Here is a 22,454-nt window from a genome sequence, read left to right on the forward strand (position 1 = left end):
TCCATACTCCATACCATCCCCAGTCGAGTGGCCAAGTAGAGAAAATGAACCATTTGATTAAACAGCAAATTGTGAGATTAGGGCAAGAAGCTAACCTACCCTGGCCCCAATCTCTTCCACTTGCATTGTTACGAATTCGGACCAAGCCCAGAATTAAAGAGAAGCTAAGTCCCTTTGAAATACTTTATGGGAGACCATATGGGGTACAGAAAGGAATATCTACCCAAATAGGGGAAGAAACGCTAACCACCTACATGATTGCTTTAGATAAACAGCTTAGAGAAATTGGAAAACGTGGCTGGAACTCGAAGTCGAGGCTTGGACGGTCCTGTACATGGCATTCAGCCTGGAGATTATGTATATGTTAAGTCTCTTACAGAAAAGACTCTGGAACCACAGTGAGAAGGACCATTCCAGGTGCTCCTCACCACTTACACCGCGATTAAGATCAGAGAACAGAGTGCCTGGATTCACCATACCCGAGTAAAGAAGGCTCCAGAGACCCCTTGGAAAGTGACCCCTGGGGATGATGAACTGAAATTGAAGTTTACCCGAACAAAATGAAAATGTTAGGGTGGCACGCAAGTATAACCCAGAAAATTGTTTTTCTCACAGTTATAATTGTAGCCTTCAGCAGGGAAGTTATTCATAGGAGAGAAGACATATGGTCTCAAGCCTTTATGCGGGTTACTGGACTCATGGGGAAATATTCTGATTTAAAAAATTTAAACCTGTTGACTGTAGTCATGCACGGAAACCAAGTGTATACAAAGCAAGAATGGGAAAAACAAAGAACTTGGCAGCTCCAGGGGACTGTAGGAGAAAAAATCAAGATTGGATGCCGAATGATTAACGGGACTACTCACAGAAAAGCAACCCAAATCAGTGTCTCAACTACTCCTACAGACAAACACCGTGAAATCTGTAGTTACTCAAGTGAAGCAGATTGTTGGTATAATTTTACATTAGTACAGACTGTTGAAGTGGTTTGTCTTTGGGGCCAAGGCAGTAATGGGCTCTCATTCAAATTCCAGATAAATGCCATGGCTAGGCCTACTACGACCTACTCTGGCAATCAGATCCAAACCCAGGTCACACCACTTAAATCTGAGCCAAAGGTTTATGAGATTGGCCCTTATGTAGTAAGGAACACATGCCAACAATTACTACTGTTTAACCCAGAATGGTCTCTTAAGCGTGTAGAACTACTAATGCAAATTAACATTTCTGAAATCCAACCAGCCTGTTCCCCTTTAATTCAAACATCCCTTGAAGGGTGGACAGCCTGGCTGCAAAAGCAAACCCCCCTCAAGGGCAGGATGCAGAGAGACCTGACTGGCATACTAGGAACAGGACTGGGAGTTATAAATGGGATTGATTCAGAGATACTGATGAATAAATTGGCCACAGCGACCAGTGACCTGACCAAATTAAAACAACCCCTACAGTCTTCCCTATTAGCATTAGGAAACAGCCAGTGGCAAGTCTCAAAAATACTCCCAGACCTTGAGAAAATCAGCAACCTGGACCACGAACTGATATTAAACACACTTGGCACAGCTCAGGACAATGTCTCATTAGCCCTTAGCTGCATACAAGCTCAATTATGGATGCAGTCCACAGCTTCCTTAATCATAAGAGAAGGTAATGAAGGTGTATTTCCTATTGAGATCCGAGAGGCTGTTTGGAACAATGCTACTAAATTAGAAAGAAAGCTCCAATCCTGGTGGACCTTGGTAAATTTCACCTATGACCCAATGACTAACATAGCTACTGCCTTTGTCCTTACGATACAGAATGCCACAGTTTATGTAATTCATCCTATTGTCGCATTGGGATTAAACCATAAAGGGACAGTTTTCTACCCCTCTGAACATAGAGTATGGGCTCGGATGGTAGGAGAAAAATGGTAAACGGTAAATTTAGAATCTTGCATTACACGGGAACAACAAGGATTTATCTGTGAAAGTAATACACTTGATACCAGAGACATATGTCTTGATACAGAACAAGGCATATGTCACTTTGAGATCCACCCAGACACTTCACCAAAAACTGTACTTGTATATATTAGTCAAGGCTGTGTGTGCTTAAGAACTACCTGCACTTCGATGATGATAGATGACAATGTTATAAATGTAACTGCCAGGAATCACTCCAATTTTTGTATTTGTAATTTTGCCAAGATTGTTGGGTGTGACTTTTCGTATTTAGCACCAGTCGTATCTCATCAATTAATAAGATCTAACTATACCATTTACCATAAATTGCTACCCACACCTATTGGGATGGACCTAACATTAGTAAAGCAATTAGTAAAGCATCAGAACCTCATGGAGATTTTGAGAGAAATCCAAAGAAACGGGGAAAAGACCTTAGTCACCGTCCATTATGACACACAAGAAATCAGCAGAATCTTGCAAAGAGTAAAACAAGACGCAAGCCATAACTGGTGGGACTCACTTTTCGGGTGGTCACCTACCACAACTGGTATCCTAAATATGTTATGTCACCCCATAATTGTCTTATTAACCTTGGTTAGTACCTGCCTCGCGCTGTCTATCGCGTTACTTATTTGGAACTATAGAGTACTAAAAAGGCTATCAGTCCTAACTACTTTGTCAAATGCACACGGAAAAACATTAAGAGATGCCTACCAAAAAATTCATTAGGAAAAGAATTTAAGTATTAGTAAAAGAATTTACTAACTCTTTAGAAAAGGGGGGACTGAATCAGGGGGATGGGGAGCAGAAGAATTCATTTGTCAGGAATAATGCATCTAGCTTGGTCAGCATACCAGAGCAGGAAGAAAAAAGATAAGAGACTGCTGATAAGACCAGCGGGAGCCTCAGACAGACATCCTGCCCTCCCCAAAACTAGCTCAAACCAGTACCAAAGCTTAAACCCAGGCCAAAGGTATAAAAGAGCATGCGCAGGAGAGAAAGGTGAAAAGTTCAGGACGAGGAAGACTCCCCTGACTTCATCACAAGACCCCCCGGGAGACCCCTACCACAACCACCAAACAACACTGCGCAAGCGCTATGCGGATGTAAAGGACTTTTGAGTTCATTATAATACGAAGCAAAGCTGGGCGGGGTTAGGTGATGAATATGTATGAGTTTGTTAGGAAACTTAATGAATATGGAACATGTAACCCGATAAATACCGAGCTGAATGCAGCTGTCGGCACGCATGATTTTGGAGGAGCGATCCCCCGTGCGTCCCAGCGCTGGAATAAAGCATACCTACTTTACTACTTATTCTAGTAGTGGAGTCCTTTCCGCTTTTCAATTAGAGCTGATAATAAAACACTGGAGATGGCTGACAGGGCGAAAAACTACTTTGGACACCCGAGAATTGATCAGACTGTCCACACGGGTTTGGCCGACTTTAAAATTAAGTCAAGGAAATTGGCCTCACTATGGGAGTTTGGAAAGGAACATCATTACTGACCTGATGGTAAAACTGAGATCATTACGTAAGTTTGATGAACTAAGATATGCAGAACTTTTTACTATGTATTTGAACAGGGAAGAAGCATATGTAGTAGACAAAAGTAATATGGAAATGACTTTAAGGAGGAGAAAGGGAAAGAAAAAGCCGCAGCAAGCTGACTCGTATACTAATACGGACAGAGAAATTGATATGACAGATACAGATATGGTAGCACCAGCTTTGCGCACCGGGGGGGGGGTGTCTCCCCCCCCGGTTCAACCGCCGGGGCAGCCCGCACGGGGGGGGTAGGGGAGCGGTGGCTCTGCCCCCGCCTCCGCCGGCGAGGTGGCCCACACAAGTGGGGGCGGGGGATGGGGGAGCAGTGGCTCGCCCACCACCGCCGCCACCGACTCCACCGCCGGGGCAGCCCGTACAGGTGGGGGCGGGGGATGGGGGAGCAGTGGCTCGCCCACCACCGCCGCCACTGTCCCCGCCGCTGTCCGAGCGGGGGCAGGGGAGGGAGCAGGCGGCCGGCTCCAAGCTGGAGGAGGGGCGCGGGGCCCCCCCACCCCCAGCCTCATCAGGGGCAGAGGGCAGGCGCAGAGGTAGGAGAGATGCGGATTGGCCACCGCCCCCTGACTTTTCCAGAGGCAGGGAAGGGGTGGATTGGCCGCCGCCCCCTGACCTTTCCAGAGGCAGAGACGGGGAAGGGGGAGGGGAAGGGGCAGGCTGGCCGCCTTTCCCCGAGTACCCTGAACACAGAAGTGAAGGTAGAAATGGACACGGGCAATTGCGGCGGCATTCCCCAATACAGAGAACCGCAAGTTTCCGAGCCAGAGACAGGAGGAGCTGCTCGCTCTCCCCACCCTGCAGCACAGGCAGTGTTAAAGCTGAGGGCAGATGGGATGGCCCCGACTCAGGCGGCTCTTGCAGAGCTAGGGACGGGAGAACCTGCTTGCAGCCCCTGCCTCCCTACCCCTCCACCGCCGCAAAGAGCGAGACAGTTCCTGATCAACATTTGCCTGCAACAAGTTTTAAAACCAATGAACCAATTTCGATTAAAAGCGAATGGGATGATTCCGATACAGATGGTTCCCACGGGGAGGGTGGTAGAAGAAGGGGCAGGATAGCCCGAGAAGCTATGAGAGAAGTCAGTCCCGTCGCTAAACACACAAGGTCCAAAATAGATAAAGGGGGAGGGAGAAGAACTTGTATTAGAAGCACCTCTGAGACAGGCTGTGGGAAATCAAGGAGTTATTTATATAAAAGCACCATTTCCTCTCGGAGAATTACAGCAGTGGAAAAACTCAATTGGGAAGTACAGGGACAACCCAGAGAGAGTAGCTATGGGTGTAGAAATGTCCATAAAAGCTCAAAACCCAGATTGGGGTGATCTAAATGTTATGCTAGATGAATTATTGGATAAAACAGAGAGAGAAATGGTCAACAAAGCTGCTATATCTTCTTTAGAAACTCAAATTGCAACTGGGAGTCTTCAAGGGATATCTATCTCCTAGCAAACCCTAACTGGGATCCTAATGTCCCAGAACAGATGGAAAAGCTGAAGCGATACCAAAAATGGGAGGTTGTTGCGTTAAAATGTGCCGTTCCTAAAGCAGTGAATTGGGCTAGGTTGTATGAGATCAAACAAAATCCAAATGAGACCCCCGCAGAGTTTCTAAATAGGCTTAAAGAGGCTGCACAAAAATACACTACCCTTACACCCTGACTCACCTGAGCAGCAGATCCACCTGGCTTACCTGTTTATAGGTCAATCTGCTAATGACATAAAGAAAAAGCTGCAAAAGATAGATGGGCCACCAGATATAAGTAAATTGTTGACTGTAGCCTGGAAGGTATACCAGAACAGGGACTTAGCAGACAAAGATAAACATCATAAACCCCACTACAAGAAGAAGTATGATAAGGAAAAGTCATCTGAGACATCAAAAAGGGATCCCCCTTTTCCCCTATCTGAGGACCAATGCGCAATTTGCAAAAAATGGGGGCACGGGAAAAATGAGTGTCCATCACGAGCAGAAAAGAAGCCTCCAGTTTCGGAACTAACTGTAAATACGGACTGACGGGGACCGAAGGTAACTACCCCAGCAGAGCCTTCGGTTGTAGCTAAGCTGGGGAATGATGATGTTGAATTTCTGGTTGATAAAGGGGCAACATATTCTGTGTTAAATACTTTAAAATGTACACTGAGTCAAGATACTGTGGATGTGATCGGAGCTACAGGGGAAAGTGAAACAAGGCCTTTTTTCCAACCTTTAAAATTTAAATTGGGAAAACACTGGGTCACTCACCAGTTCCTGTATATGCCAAATTCCCCACTGCCATTGTTAGGCAGAGATTTATTGGAAAAATTGGAAGCAGAAATTAAGTTTTCAAAGGAAGGGGGAGTGAAAGTTATAATCCCAGAATCTAAAATTATCGAAGCAGCTGCTATACTTGTACAGGAATGCCATGGAAGAATTCCCAAAGAATTTGAAGAGGCTGTCATTCAAATAGTGTGGGCCAATGATTCTCCTGGCAGATCCAAAAAAGCTGAACCTCTGAGTATCACACTCAAAGCAGGGGCTACACCAGTAAGGCAAAGACAATATCCTCTGAAATTAGAAGCTCGTAAGGGATTGGTACCTGTGATTGAAAAGTTTCTCAAATTTATGTTGTTAGTGGAGTGTGAATCCAGGTACAACACACTAATTTTGCCAGTAAAGAAAGCTGATGGTAAAAGCTACAGGTTGGTACAGGATTTGAGGGAAATCAACAAGATAACAGAGGACATACACCCAGTGGTAGTGAATCCTTATACACTTTTGACAACACTAACGAATGAATTAGGGTGGTTCACTGTTTTAGATCTCAAGGATGCCTTTTTCTGTATTCCTGTGCATAAGAATAGCCAAGAACTCTTTGCTTTTGAGTGGGAGAATCCTCTGTGCTAGTTTGAAAACAAACCAGTGGGAGGCACCAAGTCAGAATAACAATTTAATGGAAATTAAAGAAAAGGGAAAGAAAGTAAAAGAAAACACTGAGAGTCAAGATACAACCTGAGTCCCTGTTAGGAAGAGTGGTGGTCGCAGTGCTCTGAAGTGGTGATCCTGTAGTAGAAGGGGTCTGCTCTTCCTCAGAAAGTCCAGTGGTGGCTGTGGGGCTCCTGTCCTCTGGAAATCCAGTGGAAAGAGAGTGTCTCTGGTGCTCAGAGTCCCAGATTATATCCACGGTGGGATGCTTGGTTCCTCCCTCTGGGTGGAGCATCTCACAATAGGGTAATTATTCGTGAGGCCAAGTGTTGATTAAGCTCGTTAACAGAAGATAGTCTGGAGGGAGTTATCTCTGAGTCATGCAGCAGGACAATGATGGGCCATTAACAGCAAGATAGTCTGGGGGGAGGAGGCAAGGAAACACTGCCCCACCTGATTTCCACTGCTCATGAGGATGGTAATAGAATACACCTCAACCCAGGACATCCTGAAACAGGGAGGAAGACACAGCTCACCTGGACAATTTTACCACAAAGATTCAAAAACAGCCCGACCACATTCGGAAACGAGCGGGCAAAGGAGCTTGAGGACTGGAGGAAACAAGAACCAGGAGGAGCGGTTCTCCAGTATGTTGATGACATCTTGATAGCAGCTAAAACACGAGATGACTGCATGAAGCTCACTGTAAGTCTGTTGAACTTTTTGGGCCAAAGTTGGTATCGGGTCTCGAAAGAGAAGGCACAGGTTGCCAGGGGAACAGTAGTATACCTGGGCCTGGAAATTTTCCGTGGACATCGACAACTCAGCAGAGAATGGAAGGAAGCTATCTGTCGACTTCCAGAGCCCCATACCATAAGGGAGATGCACGCCTTCCTGGGAATGGTAGGTTGGTGTCGCCTGTGGATATCAAACTATGGTATACTGGTGCGACCTTTATATGAGGTCCTTAAAGCAGCTGAAAAGGGGACAATTATGTGGACAGAGAATGCCAGGGCTGCATTTAAACAGCTGAAAGATTCCTTGATGTCAGCCCCAGCTCTGGGGCTGCTGGACTTGACTAAACCTTTTGAACTCTTTACACATGAGCTACTGAATGTTGCTCTGGGGGTACTGGCACAGCACCTTGGAGACTCTAAAGACAACTTCTGTGGTAAAACCTGCAATGTTTTTATCATCCACGTTACTTAACAGTGTGCCTGAGCATGATTGTTTACAGACAATAGAGGAAACTTATTCCAGCAGACCAGACCTGAAAGATGTTCCTTTGAAGGATCCAGACAGGGAATTGTACACTGATGGGAGCAGCTTCATGAGAAACGGTAGGAGGATGACCGGTTACGCTGTAACCACCTCAGATAAAATCATTGACGCAAAAGCCTTGCCTCCAGATGTATCATCACAGAAAGCTGAACTCATTGCACTAACGAGAGCTCTAGAACTGAGTGAGGGGAAGGAGGTGAACATATGGACTGATTCCAAATATGCCTTCAGTGTTGTGCATGCCCACGGAGCTATTTGGAAGGAACGTAGCCTGCTGACTGCTCAAGGTAATGAAGTTAAGCATGCTAAACAGATTCTTGCACTTTTACAGAGCATTTGGAAGCCTACGGAAGTGGCCATCATGCATTGCAAGGGTCATCAAAAAGGGAAAACAGCCCCTGAACTGGGAAATCGTTTTGCTGATGAAACAACCAGGGGGATTGCAGAAAAAGGCATTTTTGCAGTGGTACCACAAAAAGAGATAGATTTGTCATCATTTACCCCAAAAAACGATCAGAGGGATCACAAATTAATTAAGTTCCCTAAGGCTGAAATCAAAGAAGGTGGGTGGGCTGTTACCCTGGTAGGACAAGTCGTAGTTCCACCCCTGATCCTTCGGGAAATAGCCCAACGAGAGCATGAAAGTACCCATTGGGGAACAGAAAATCTTTTAAAACATTTGAGGAAAGTAGTGATAGGGAGAGGAATGACTGATATTGTGCAATCTGTAACAAGCAAGTGTGAAACCTGCTGTAAAAACAACCCTGACGCAAGCAGGTGAGTTGTGTTAGGAGTGACAAAGACAGGAGATCTCCCAGGAGATTATTGGCAAATAGATTTTGCTGAGATGCCACGCAAAGAGGGATGAAGGTATATACTAGTACTGGTTGACACCTTCAGTGGATGGCCTGAGGCTTTCCCCTGTCCCACCAACACAGCAAAAGAAGTAGTGAAAGCTTTGCTCAATCATATAATACCAAGATTTGGGGTTCCTTTGGGAATGTCATCAGATAGGGGACCACATTTTGTTGCAACGGTGGTTGGGGAAGTTAGCAAGATTTTGGGACTTACCTGGGACCTGCACACACCATACAGGCCCCAGGCAAGTGGCAAAGTTTAATGCATGAACAGGACCCTCAAAACCCAGATTTGCAAGATTTGTCAAGAGACATCCATGACATGGGTTCAAGCCCTGCCTATAGCCTTGCTGAGGGTCTGCATACAGCCAAGGCGAAGGGACAACATCAGTCCCTATGAAATATTATATGGCAGGCCATACCAGGTTCCACATATCCCAGGGGAAATTCATATGAGAGGTAAAAATGATTTGCAGAAATATTTAATGGCTCTGAGTTCCACTTTGCAGAAGCTCCAGAGATTCGTCGTGTTACCCAAACCAATAGGATTGGACACACCTGCTCATCCATTCCAGCCTGGAGACTGGGTCTACATCAAGTGGTGGGGCAGTGACCCCTTTCAAGCCAAGTGGAAGGGACCATTCCAAATTTTGCTGACCACTTTTACTGCGGTCAAGGTTGCTGGCAAGGGACCGTGGATTCACTACTCCAGGGTGAAGAAAGCTTCTGCTCCCGAAATCACCAAGAAGACAGAGACTGATACAAATCAGAAAGATGCAGTCTAAACTGTTTTTTACATGTTTGCTGTTTGCCCAACTGGTAACCATGGTTCAGGGTTCACCCCATGATTTGCATAAGACTGTGGTCCAAAATGTGTCCAAAATTCTTAATATGAGCAATTGCTAGATCTGTACTCAGTTACCGCCCCTAGATGGGAAGGGTCACTGGCCATTAATTAGCATTTTAATAGAAAAATTAAGAAAGATTTGGATAAAATTTGGAAGGGAACTCAAATTCTGCATGAAGTGGCTTCTAGAAATAACACTTTAAAATTTGATCATATTTTTGATACCCTCACCTCATGGTTACCAAACTGGACCTGGGTAAAAGAAATATTCATAATAGTTGTAATTGTAGTTATTATCTGTGTAATTTCCTGGGGAGCAGACAGTTGTGTAAACTGGTTCTGCGGGTAAAAATAGAGTAGAGTAAAGTAGAGTAGAGTAAAGTCTAGACAAGATAGAGTTTTGTTAGTCTCTAAAAGGGGGGAAATGATGCCATGAAGATTTTTGCCTTTACTTTTATACCCCTGTTATACCTTTTTACAACTTCTGTATTCCTAGTGCTTATTGCCTACATTCTTGGACTTGTTTGTCAAGCTAAGAGACTAAACATTTTAGAAGCTTCGTAGCTAGAGATCAGTGTGCCCCAGACACCAAGGTCCTCTCCAGAACACATTCTGTAAACCAAGATAGAACCATCCAGGGGAAGGCTCCTTGTGGGGGGGTGGGGGGGGGCTCACTTGAGCCTCTCATTGGGGAATCTTTGATAGATATGCTAATTAGTAAAACCTATAATGTTATACCCAATGTTGGGGAGAGAAACAGAGAGACACAGAGATAGACTCAGTGGGGTGCATCTTGATGCATATGACCTGGATGTGTGCACCTAAGGATCCTTAAAGTAAACACCAAGGTAAAATCCCTTTTCCCCTTCTAACCGTGTATGACTCTTGATTTTAAGACCAGGAAAAGGCATCAGTGGATAGGCAAATAAGCCTAGGGACCAGGATGGCACTAGTACCTTAAACAACCCTACAGACCAGAAATACATGAATATATCAAGCCAGAGAAACGTTATGAGCTCAACCAACATGATGGCTATTTTACCCGGACACAGAATAAGTAAATTCAAACCAAAATGTAATTATCGCAGGTTTTTCACTTTCCTTCGAGCCCTACATTGGGGGCCACTAAATTTGTTCTGGTTTGGCCAAATTTAGATATATATCCTCTGAGGGAAGGCACAACCACCCCTCCCCCACCAGGTTCGGGAAAAAAAAAAAATTTTCCTCGAAGGAAAGTGAAGGAGATAAAACTATTTATTTAACAAACACATGGGAAAAGGAAAATAATGCTAAATAATAAAATCTTTCACTGTGGAGGAAAAACCTGGGAAAGTGTTAGAGTCCTCCCTTTGGTCTCCTCGGAGCTGGGGCTTGGCCCACGGCCAGGCCCTCTGTGCCCGGTGGAAAGTCCTCCCGATGTGTTCTGATGTTAAAGCAATCAAGCAGTCCAGTAGAAAAGGGGGAAAATCTAAAATTCCAGGGAAGGAAAAATTCAACTCTCAGTCTCTCCGGAGAAAAAGCAGCTGAACCACTGACCCAAAAACTGTCCCGGGAGCAGCAAGCCGGATGCCTCCTCCCTCCCCTGCCGCAGCTGGGAAAACCAATTGCTATCTGTGTGTGACCTTGAACAAGCTGCAAACTGCTTTGAAAAAGTTTTGCTCACTTTTTTCTTCCCCCTCTCAGGCTCAGTTTAGAGGCATAGAAAGGCACAAGAATTAATTTCTGGGCATAGGCAGCGATATGGGATACACGTCATAAGGTCACCCCAAGACAGGCCCTTGTCAGTGCAATCAGTTCAGCTTTCTGCGATGACACATCTGCTAGCAGGGCCTTCACCTCGATCACCTTGTCCTCAGTGGTTACTGTATAACCTGTCATTAGTTTACCATTTCTCATGAAGCTGCTCCCACCTCTAAACAGCTCCCAGTCTGGATTTCCTAGGGGCACGTCCTTCAGGTCTGGTCTGCTGGAATAGACCTCCTCGATTGCCTGTAGTCATGCTGAGGCACATCATCAGTTAAGGTAGAGGACAGAAACATGGCAGGGTTAACAACAGAAGTTGTTTTCAGGGTAACATCATCCTGTTCTAACAGCAGTGACTGATATTTAAGTATTCACTTGCCGGACAGCCAACGTCCTCCTTTCTGTTCCAGTACTGCTGCTACTGCATGTGGCACATACACTACAATGTGTTGTCCAAGGGTGAGTTTCCAGGCCTCTTGAATCAAGATAACAGTAGTTGCCACGGCTTTCAAACACCCAGGCCACTCTTGGCTAACATTGTCTAGCTGTTTGGAAAACTAGGCCACAGCCCTCTGTTGGCATCCGAGGCACTGTGTGTTGGGGAGGATGAAAGTTTGTTGGGAAGTTTCACAGGTATTTAGGCTTGGCAGAAAGATCTGTGACTGTAGAAACTGGGGATGAGATAGAAATGAAAGCAAGTTTTGATATAGAGTAAAAGATGTTTTGCTGAAACACTGACCACTGAGTAACTGAGAAGGCAAAGGTTGGAGATGAGTTGGAAGGAGATTTTTATGATTAGGGCAAAGGTATGTGACTACAAACAAAGACATGTTTTTCATGGAGTAAATAAGTCTCAAGAAGAGCATAAGTAAATAGAAAACATGTCTTTACCAAAAAGAGAGATATGGCAGGCAAACAAGAAATGTTGATGTAGGAAGAAAAAGAGAGGTCTGAGAATTTTCCACTGTAAGCTTAAATTGTAACTTACTTACTCTTGTGATTGGATAATAATGACTATAATATGGTGATGGTAGTAGTTATGATAGGCAATAGGCAAATGTAAAGGTATTGTGTATGGTGCTTATTGGTTGCTATGTGTTAAGATACTCTGCAAAGAAAAGTATAAAATGCTTTGTAACTTGAACAGAAAGCGGCTTCAGGTATGCCTACAGCTGGAGCTGGCAGCTGTAGGGCTGGCTCTGGATACCCACTCCCTGAAATGCTGTAACTTCACCTATGCAATAAACAGCTTTCAAGAGAGCCACCTGAAGTCCAGACATCCTTCGTGAAACTTTCTCCTATAGCTGTGCTAATATGCCCAGTGCCACATTAAGTCTTTCATGTGTAAAAAGTTCAAAAGGCTTAGTCAAGTCTGGTAAGCCCAGTGCTGGAGCTTAAAGTGTTTCAGCTGTTTAAATGCAGCCCTTGTGCTTTCAGTCCAAATTATAATGCCATTTTCAGCTGCTTTTATTGCTCCATACAAGCATTTCACCAACAACCCATAATTTGCTATCCAGAAATGTCACCAATCTACCATTCCCAGAAAAGCTTGCATCTCTCTCACAGAGTGGGGCTCTGGAAGCTGGCAGATGGCTTCTTTCCATTCTTTGCTGAGCTGTTGGTGTCCACGGAAGATCTCAAGTCCCAAGTAAACTACTGATTCCTTGGTGATCTGTGCTTTGTCTTTGGAAACTCTGTATCCACTCTGTCCCAAAAAGTTTAACAAGCTTAGAGTGAATTGGATGCAGTCATCTCTGGTCTTAGCTGAAATCAAGATGTCATCAACACACTGAAGGATAACCCTTCCTGGCTCGTCTCCTCCAATCTTCTAATTCCTTTTGCTAGCTGTTTTCCAAATATTGTTGGGCTATTCTTGAAACCCTGGGTTAGGACTGTCTAAGTAAGCTGACTTTTCCTCTCTGTTTCGGGATTTTCCAACTCAGAAGCAAAAAGCTCTTGGCTCTTTTTATGTACAGGAATGCAGAAAAAGGCATCTTTCAGGTCTACAACAGTAAACCACCCAAATTCATCTGTCAGTGTGGTCAAAAGTGTATAAGGGTTTGCTACCACTGGGTGTATGGCCTCTGTAATTCTGCTAATTACCTTTAAATTTTGCACTAATCGGTAACTCCTACCATCAGCTTCCTTTACCGAAAGGACTTGGCTCAGTCTGTTGACGTCATCCGCTGAACCGCTATCCAGGCACGCAGCGTTGCCTCCCCTGTGGGAGGTTCCCTCCCCACCCCCCCGGTGGAAAGCCCTGCCTCCCAGCTCCACCTCTAAGGGTGGTGCCGTAGGCTACACATGCTGGCTGTCCTCTCCCCTCAGTCCCTCCCCCCCCCCCGGAGGGACCGGAGGGGAGAGGGGAGACAGCCTGCGGCTTCTGGGCTGAAGTCACTGAAGATGCAAACATCACCCAGAGCTGCCACAGCCAGTCCCCCTCTTCCTTCAGATGTGGCCCTGCCAGAGCTGGGTCCCTGCTTGGCTGCAGCAGCAGTGGTTGTAGGGGATGGCCTGCTACATTGGCCAGAATCGCAGCCCGAGTCGCTGCCGGGAGGTCTCCCGGGTCCGCAGGAGGGGGCAGGGGCAGCCAGTCCGCCTCTGTCATACATGAAATCCCTATTTGTGCTTGGTCTTTGCATATTAAGTGCTTTAATTAATTAATTTTGAGTTAAAGATTTTTAAACTGAATGTTAAAATTAACCCATCAGCCCAGGCACAAAAATCAAGTTCCATTATCAGTGTTTTCAATTGTTCAAAGTAGTTTATTAAGAGAGTTGCACCCTTCCCAGTTAAAAATTCCCCAGTTAAAATTCCCAACTTAATGCTCCCTTTTCAAACTTCAAACCACTTGTACACCATAAGAGTTATCTTTCCTGTGTTTATTGTATACTTTTACAAGTGTTTTAAGATGTATTGGATGTATTTTAATACTTTTTTTAGGTGTTTTTACTTGTACTTTGGTTCCAAGGCAAATTTCAAAAACCCCAGTTCTAACAGCCAGCAGCTATTTTTAGCCCCATAGCCATTACCCTGTAGGCAAGCTCTATTGCAACCTGAATTTTAATGAAGGCATTGTAGCACCCTTATCTCAACTAGTACCACCCCTCTGACAACGATGAGCCAGTGGTGGATGGAGATGATCTGTCAAAGGGAAAGCACCAATCACTTTAAACCGAAGGGGTGGGCTGTGGGCGGGCTGTGGGCGGACTGGGGCGGAGCAAAGGCACTATAAAACAATGAGGCAGCCAGAGCCATGCCCCTTTTCTCTCTCCAGCCTAGCTGTGGTGGATGTCAGTGCTGGGAAAGCCTACTCCTCTTAAGGAGCCTTTAGTAATTTTTTTGCTTTTGGACCAGCCAAAAGCCAGCCTAGCACTGCAAGTCCTTTTTCTCTGAGGTGCAGAGCTGTTTCAGCCAGAAGATCTAAAATCCCTGTGCTCCGGGGGCATACCATCTATTGAGCCATAGGATCCCAAATTTTTATATTTTTCTAATTTCTGTAATTTTTCCATTTTTCTGTTTTCAATAAATTATTTTAATTTTTTTTTTAACTAAGAGTTGTCTCATTTCTCACAGCCTCCACCTTCTCCTTTTTCACTGGCAGGGACCCATCCAAAGCTGTCTCTCCTCCCCTCCTCCCCCCCCCCCCCCCCATCTGCAATACCCCCATCGGCTGAGAAAGAAGAGGGGGAGGACCCATTCTCAAGGCAGGAGCTATTAGATCTATCTCCACGTCCTCCCCATTTGTCACGTCCAACATAGACTTCTTATTCTTTTTCTCTTTTTTCTTTTAAAGCAGTATATGCTTCTTTGATTCTTGTAACTGGGCTATAACTAAAAAGTCTTGCATACTCGATTTCTAAGAAGCAGTGGTGTTTTTGAAGGCTTGATATTAAACTTGATATTAATTTTTCATCTAGTGTTGAGCTTTTGATGGGATACCCTTCCTTTTGGGACGAGGGTGAGAGAGCAAAGTAGGCTGCCGTTCTGCTAAATTCTTTATTTCATAGTCTCATAGCTTTCTTGAAGGCAGAGTTCGAAGGGGTTACATCATAAGGCTAAGCAGCAACAGCAGCAGCAGCAGGCAGACAGCAAGAAGCAAACAGCTTCTTCTAATTCTAGTTCTTCTTTTTTTCTTACAGAAGTGTGGATTATATTTGTTAATTGACCAATAAGATTAACATGTGATTCTAGTTTTCCTTTTCTTAACCTATCCTGGTCTAATTCTAACAGTTGTAAATCTTACACGAGTGTTACATATGTATCACACTGATGCCTTTTTCTGGTCTTAAAATCAAGAGTCATACACGGTTAGAAGGGGAAAAGGGATTTTACCTTGGTGTTTATTTTAAGGATCCTTAGGTGTACACGTCCAGGTCATATGCATCGAGATGCACCCCGCCGAGTCTATCTATGTCTCTCCCCCCTCCCCAACATTGGGTATAACATTATAGGTTTTACTAATTAGCATATCTATCAAAGATTCCCCAATGAGAGGCTCAAGTGAGCCCCCCTCCCCAAGGAGCCTTCCCCTGGATGGTTCTATCTTGGTTTACAGAATGTGTTCTGGAGAGGACCTTGGGGTCTGGGGCACACTGATCTCTAGCTACGAAGCTTCTAAAATGTTTAGTCTCTCAGCTTGACAAACAAGTCCAAGAATGTAGGCAATAAGCACTAGGAATACAGAAGTTGTAAAAAGGTATAACGGGTATAAAAGAAAAGGCAAAAATCTTCATGGCATCAACACAGATTTGCGTATATAGTTTCTATCAGCTCTTACTGTTTATGTGAACACTCTATCTAAAAACTGTGAACAGTATAGTTCTAGCTATATTTTGTCTCAAGTAAAGAAATTCTGTGAAAAGATAACACTGCTGCAATAAAAACTGTGTTTAAGTTCTCTGCTGCAGCTTTTCAATGTTTAAAGCACTTAGCATATATTTCTACTAAAAGTTAAAAATCTATATTTCTATTTCACTTTGGTGTGACTTCATGTATCTCAGCTTATCCAAAGGTTTTAATTCAACCCCTGTACTTTGGCTTTCCTCTGGGCCTGGGTCCCGAGAAGCTTTGACTCCAACAATCTAGGCTTCCAAATTGGGGCCACCTTTGCTGGTTATCTAACTATGAACTGGCTAGATCACTGTGGAAAGCCAAATTAATTCTGCTTTTGTAAGGGCTTTATCTCCACCAGTTAACCTCCCCCATTTTTTTAGGACATGCCTCAAAGGGCAGCTCTGCGGTATTTCATTCTCCATATGAGAAATATTACAGCCCATGGTTTTATGCTTATAAACAGAAAATTCACAAAAATAAAGCAAAGCGATCTATAAAACACGCTACTAAGCAAAGAAAGAAAACTAGAGAAGGCAGGATTGGAACTCACAACCCCGGGGTTTCAAATGTGGCTGGAAATATGTTTCAAGACCCCAAGCCACAGCACCACCTGGCTATGTACCGATGGACAGTGGCTTCAATTCTAAACCTTTCACAAGGCAGGAACAAACTGACAGAGGGAATCCCCTGGGACTCATCACGAGTTCCCTGACAAGCTTCTCACAAGCATCTAGCAAACAAAGGTGTTCCAACTGGAGTTGAGACCCTTGTGGACTCTCTTGAGCCCCTAAACAAACTGTAAGAGATCTCTTAACACCCAACCCAGGTGCTAACAGAATACCACCTTTATTCATTTACTCACATGCCTCTGTGCTGGACCTGGAGAATTTTCTGGGCTCTTGGGGCTCCTCTGCCTCCTGGACTGTAGCAACTGCCCCCCCCCCCCCCCCCCCCCGGGTGCTGGCAGAAGGAGGGGAGCTGAGCTGGATCTTTCTGAGTCCCAGAGGATTTTCGGAAGCCTTGTTGTCCCTTCTGGTGGTGCCAAAGAACTGATGCCTTGAGAGACCACCTACAAACAGAAACTAGACAGGAGTAAGGGAATAAAGGTAGGTATTTATTTGAAAGGCCTTCAAAGGTACCCCCTGGGGAGCCAGAGGCTATTGCCAAGATGGACCCCAAGATGCATGACAGGTCATGAGTTCTTCACACTTTTATAGGTTTGGTTCATTTGCATATCAGGGTTAATTCTCCAATTAAAGCTTCAGTTTAATTATGTAATTCCCCTCAGCTTGCCCCCCTTTAGAGGCTTTTGGTTTATACTTTTTGGGCCTAGGACGGTCTGGGTGTCCTTGAAGGGCAAGCCTGGAGAGGCTTTGTTATGTCTACGTAGCATGAGAGAGCAGAAATTACAGGCTACAAGAAACTTCAGAGTTGCACACAAAGCAGTACAGGATTTGAAAAATATAAAAGTTAAAGCCCAAGGCATCATGGCCAGTTAGAAATGGTGGTAATGCCTCTGTGATAACATATTTAAGAAGAAAGAAAAAAAGTTGTGCAGTTGTAATTGCGGCCAGAGAAAAGCAGGAGTGAGAACATGTGAGAAGAACAACTATGCAGACACCAAGGTCAGTAGAGAAGGAGGGGGAGGAGATGCTCCAGGCACTGGAGCTGAGATGTGTCTTTAGCCCGTGGTGAAGACCATGGTGAGGCAGGCTGTCCCCCTGCAGCTCATGGAGATCCATGGGGATGCAGAGATCTACCTGCAGCCTGTGGAGGACCCCCATGCCAGAGCAGGTGGATGCCTGAGAGGAGGCTGTGACCCCATGGGAGACCCATGGAGAGAGAAGCCCACACTGGAGCCGCCTGTCCTGGAAGGACTGCACCCTGTGGGAGAACGACCCACATTGCAGCAGTTTGGGGAGGACTTTTGCCTGTGGGATGAGGAGACAAAACAATGGACTCCACACGATTCAATATGAATCAAGCAGAAGCCACTTTATTGCTTTTGTCTATCCCTTATATACAATTTTTCTGTCTATTCACACAATCACGCTCTTACTGATTGGTTCAAGTCCTTTTGCACGAGGCAATCATGCAACTCAGCAATATTTCTATTGGTCCAGTTAGTTTCTGGTGTACTTCCCGCGTATCCAGCTGTTCTTGGCTTTCTTCCTCATTTCTTAGTGAAGCAATCGATGTTCTTCCTCTTTTCCTCTCCTCCCGGTGACCTTTGATACTTGGCTACGTGCTTACTCTATACTCTCGTATGGCTGGTTCATGATGTAACTGTTTTCCTCCAAATACATCTCTACAATTCCCCCTTTCTTTTCTTGAACCAGCCAAACCTTCTTCATAGCTTTGTCAATCGTGCCAGACACCCCTCTCATTACATAAGGAACATTTAATAAAATAATTAGTACAAAGCCTACAATTACAATGCCTTGCTTACAAATATCTAATAACCATCTGGTTATGCCCCAGCCTTTTAGCCACTCATCAAGGCCTGAACTGCCTACAGTCAACTTCTTCATGTTGTCACTCAACTCCTGCAGCTTCTTATGAATTGATACTGAATGGTCAGATAAGTTCATACAACACATTCCCTCAAGCTCCTCACACCCATGTCCCTGCACTAAAAGCAAAAAATCAATTGCAGCTCTGTTTTGTAATACAGCATGTCTTACGCTATCTACATCCATAAGCAATTGCGTAATAATATCTGATGTTATGTTTAACTGCTTCACAGCCCAAGACCCTAATTTAGTTAAATCTCCTAATGCTTTTGCTGCCGCCACCCCAGGTGTAATTAAAGAGGCGACAACTCAAGTTGGTATATCCCAAAACCATACATTATCCTTACAGTCTGGTCCCAGCTGTTGTATGCTTCTCTTCACTCTATGTATTACTGCTTTTGCAACTGTCCAATTCTGTGGATACAAAAATGCTGTTAACAAGAAATTTTCCTGCTTCTTTCTAAGCCCGTGAGATACTTTTCTCTCTCAGGAAGATAGTAGCAGAGTTCTAAAAACTATGAACACCTGCAGCCTTGCAAATCCATGTTTATGGTACAGTAGAAAAATATTTTGACAATGGATGTTTTAGAATTTTAGCCAATCACCCCAATGGGTGGCTGATCCTTTGTCCAATTAGACTATGAAGAAAAAAGTCTGTAAAAGAGTTTGTAAAATAATTAAATAAATCAATCTTGCTGCACAATTCCTGCCTGCTGGATATCTCTCCTCTCCTCCTGTAGCGGGTTGGGTTTGTAACCGGGCAGAAACACCAATTTAGTGTAGTGGTTTGGTCCAAGATACTCATTACTGTTTACCTTCTGTGAGATAAGAATTAGGAGAAACACAAAGCAGGCACCAAACTTGAAAGAATATAAAGAAGTTTATTAACAGACCTAAAAGAAGGAAAAAAAAAATTATACCACACCTTCAGAACTCTTCTCCTCCCCCCACCTTCCTCCCTTCTCCCACTGACAATGTAAAAAGACAACCCTTGAGATGTTCAGTCTGTTTACCACTTCCATAATAACCTTGTTCAGTCCATTTAGGAAGAGGTCTCTCTGCTCACATGTGAGTCCCTTCCCCCGACTTGCAGCTTTTCCCACAACTGCTTTCGAGGGTCCACTCTTGAAGTTTTTGGGGTACAATTTTAAGGTTGACCCGTTCAGAAACAAAAGTTCTCTTCACCCATCTCTGGGAGCATTTCATCTCTAAGAACAGAGGCCCTTCTCCTTCCCTGGGAGCAAAGGGTCTTCCTCATCTTCATCTTTAGGACTATCTCTGGGAGCATCTCTAGGAACTGAGGCTTTCTCCTTTCCCATTTGGAGCAAAAGTCCTCATCGCTTCCATCTCTCCCTGTCCAAACTTCTCATGAAATTACAGCTGCGTCAGCATCTGCCTATCTCAGCACAGGTGCTTTTGCTTACAAGTTGAACTGAACACTCCATCCCCCATATCTTCATGAGATTACAACGGGATACTCTGACATATCATAGCTTCACAACAGAATTTCAGCTTTAAGCATCTCCTCTTTCTCTTCCCTCAGGTTTTCAGCTCTTCACAGCACTAAAAGGGTTAATCTCACCTCGGCCTTGCGGCTGGAATGTGGCTTATTGAAGTGGAGGTGGGGGGAGAGCCGAGCCACTCCGGCTGCCCACAGCCCTGCTGTGGGGTGGTTCCACAGGTGGAACAGGGCCCATTGGCTCCAGGATGGCCGTGGCCCGGCCCGGCCTGGCCCAAGCAGGGCCTGGGCAGGGCCCACTGGCCCCCGCATGGGGCCCGCAGCCACCTGTCCCAGCACTGGAAACGAGAGAGAGCTGTGGGGGGGGTTTGTCTTTTCTTAAGTGTGTATCACAGAGGCGGTCGCAATTTTAAGTGGCTTAAAGAATTGTCCATATTCAAACTGGCTAGCTGATAGGTTCTGTCAGGTCATGGGGGAAGCTGTAAGCACCCATTTGCGAGAACATCACTTCCGAAACTATGCTAGCTAACCCATGACACCTCCCTACGGCTGCGGGATACAGTAATATTTCGTGAACCCCGATGTGTCCTGCACGCTGCAAACCAAGCCGAAATTCTTTAGAGGTACGCTGTTCCCTCCCCACCTCCCCCAGACCGGGATGTCCGACGGGACTGAGAGAATGGTGAACAGTGGCTTAAAAACTGACGCTGTGCTATCAGTCTGGAAAGGTGTTTTCAGTTTAATGAATGCCTGCATTTATGAGAATTCCCTCTGTGAGCTAATAGACTGGGCTGCTCTGCATGGCATGTCCCCGAACGCAGACACCGCCCTGGAATTCAGGCTGTGGCAAGAAGTCAGCTGTGTGCTCTGGCGCGAGTTTCCATCTGGGGATCCGCCAGTGCTGGAATTACTGCGCACATGGCGGGGTTTGTTTAATTTGCTAATAGACTATAATTGTGGCAACAGAGCTGGCTAGCCTGTTTCAGTGGCGAGTGACGGAGAGATATCCGAAGGAGACCCCCACTAGCCTGGCTCCAGGGGCGTGTGGTGGTGGATCCAAAAAATCCACCCCGGGTCCACAGGCGGGGCATGCCCTGGAGCCTGTACCGGGTCACCCTGCGCAGTCGCAGGACTCCGCGCCCCCCCAGGAACCCTGCGCTGGCAGAGAAACTGACGGAGGGGCGGACAGCTCGCCCTTCCGTTCGGCTCAGCCGCGGCCACCGCTTTTTCGGGGCCACGGTTCAGTGGTCTGGCATCTTGGATGCCCATGGCAGCTCCTAGCCCGGCTGCGCATGCACCTGCCACACTGAGAATGCCCGGATGCGGCTCATCACCCTCCGTAGCGACAGACAGTGCTGTGGAAAAGCAGAACCAAGCAATCGACCTTCTAATACAGCATCTGCCTTTGTTGACAGAGCTGCCGAACATATCACAGCAGCTATTGGAACTGCTCAGCTTGCAAAGGCATCTGTTACAGCGGCCAGAGGTGCCCCACCAAGCAGGGCGCACCGCGCCTGCGCCTTCCATGCCTGCGCCTTCCGCACCACCTGCAAGAGATATGGCAAACATGGAAGTGGCGCTGCCGGAAGCTCCAAACCTGGAACCCGTGGCGGCAGTGGCGGCGCCGGCACTCCAGCCGCCAATGGAGCCAAGACTAGCGACAGAAGCGGTGGAAGCGGCGGCCGTGCCCAGGTGGGCGGCGACTCCAGGTGCTGCCACGGCACAGGAGATGGCAGCGGCTCTGGGGGCGAAAGCAGCACCAGAGACAGCAGCAGCAGCTCCAGCGCCAGATCGGTCGAAACTGGCAGAGATCACATCCCAAAAATAGGCTGCAGTTCAAACCACAGTGCAGCCGACTGCAGCTTGTGCTGCCAGTTTCTCTTCTGGTCAGTCCCTTCCCCGCCCCGCCCACCTTTATTCGTTCATGGCACCTCAAAGTTGCCTTTACCCGATGATTCATCGTCAGGCAGTGAGACAGAGGAGGCTTTGGCCCCAGGTCGTAAAGCGGCTGTAGCCAGGAGGCGAAAGAAAAGGCTGCTCCAGTCTCGCCCCTGGATCTTCCCAGACTGCACTGTGACAGTGCGTCCGAGACACTACAACCGTTTCTGGGAGTCACTTAAGATGCGGGCTCTGGAGGTGGGTGATTGGGATTTATTGGAAAAACTGGGGATGCCAAGCAGAGTTGAGGATCCTGGGAGTAATCAGGAAGCTGTTACACTGCATCCACAGGCTATGCCAGAAGTTCAGGCTGGTAGTGACTCCCTGAAAGGGTAGATTCAAGCTTTCCCAGTATCTAAGGCTCTCCCAAACTCAGGCCAGCATGATAAGCATGAGGTAATTGCCTGGAAGGTTGTGCAGCATTTACAATCCAAGGTGGCACAACATGGACTAGGTTCTGCTGAGGTTATGCAGATAATAAGGGTGATAAATACAGATTTGCTTGCTCCATTTGATATTAGACACTTAGGTCAAATTCTATTTCAACCTATACAATTTACGGTTTTTGAGAAA

The 22,454-nt window shown here is 45.8% G+C and overlaps 1 pseudogene; it reads left to right on the plus strand.

The window, feature by feature from the left end:
• Positions 1 to 1,319: 1,319 nt before the first annotated feature.
• LOC138102802 (uncharacterized) lies at positions 1,320 to 20,618 on the plus strand (annotated as a pseudogene).
• The last annotated feature ends 1,836 nt before the right edge of the window (positions 20,619 to 22,454 follow it).

This window comes from Aphelocoma coerulescens (genome assembly GCF_041296385.1).
Source record: "Aphelocoma coerulescens isolate FSJ_1873_10779 chromosome W unlocalized genomic scaffold, UR_Acoe_1.0 ChrW_unloc_scaf_2, whole genome shotgun sequence".
Lineage (NCBI taxonomy): Eukaryota > Metazoa > Chordata > Aves > Passeriformes > Corvidae > Aphelocoma > Aphelocoma coerulescens.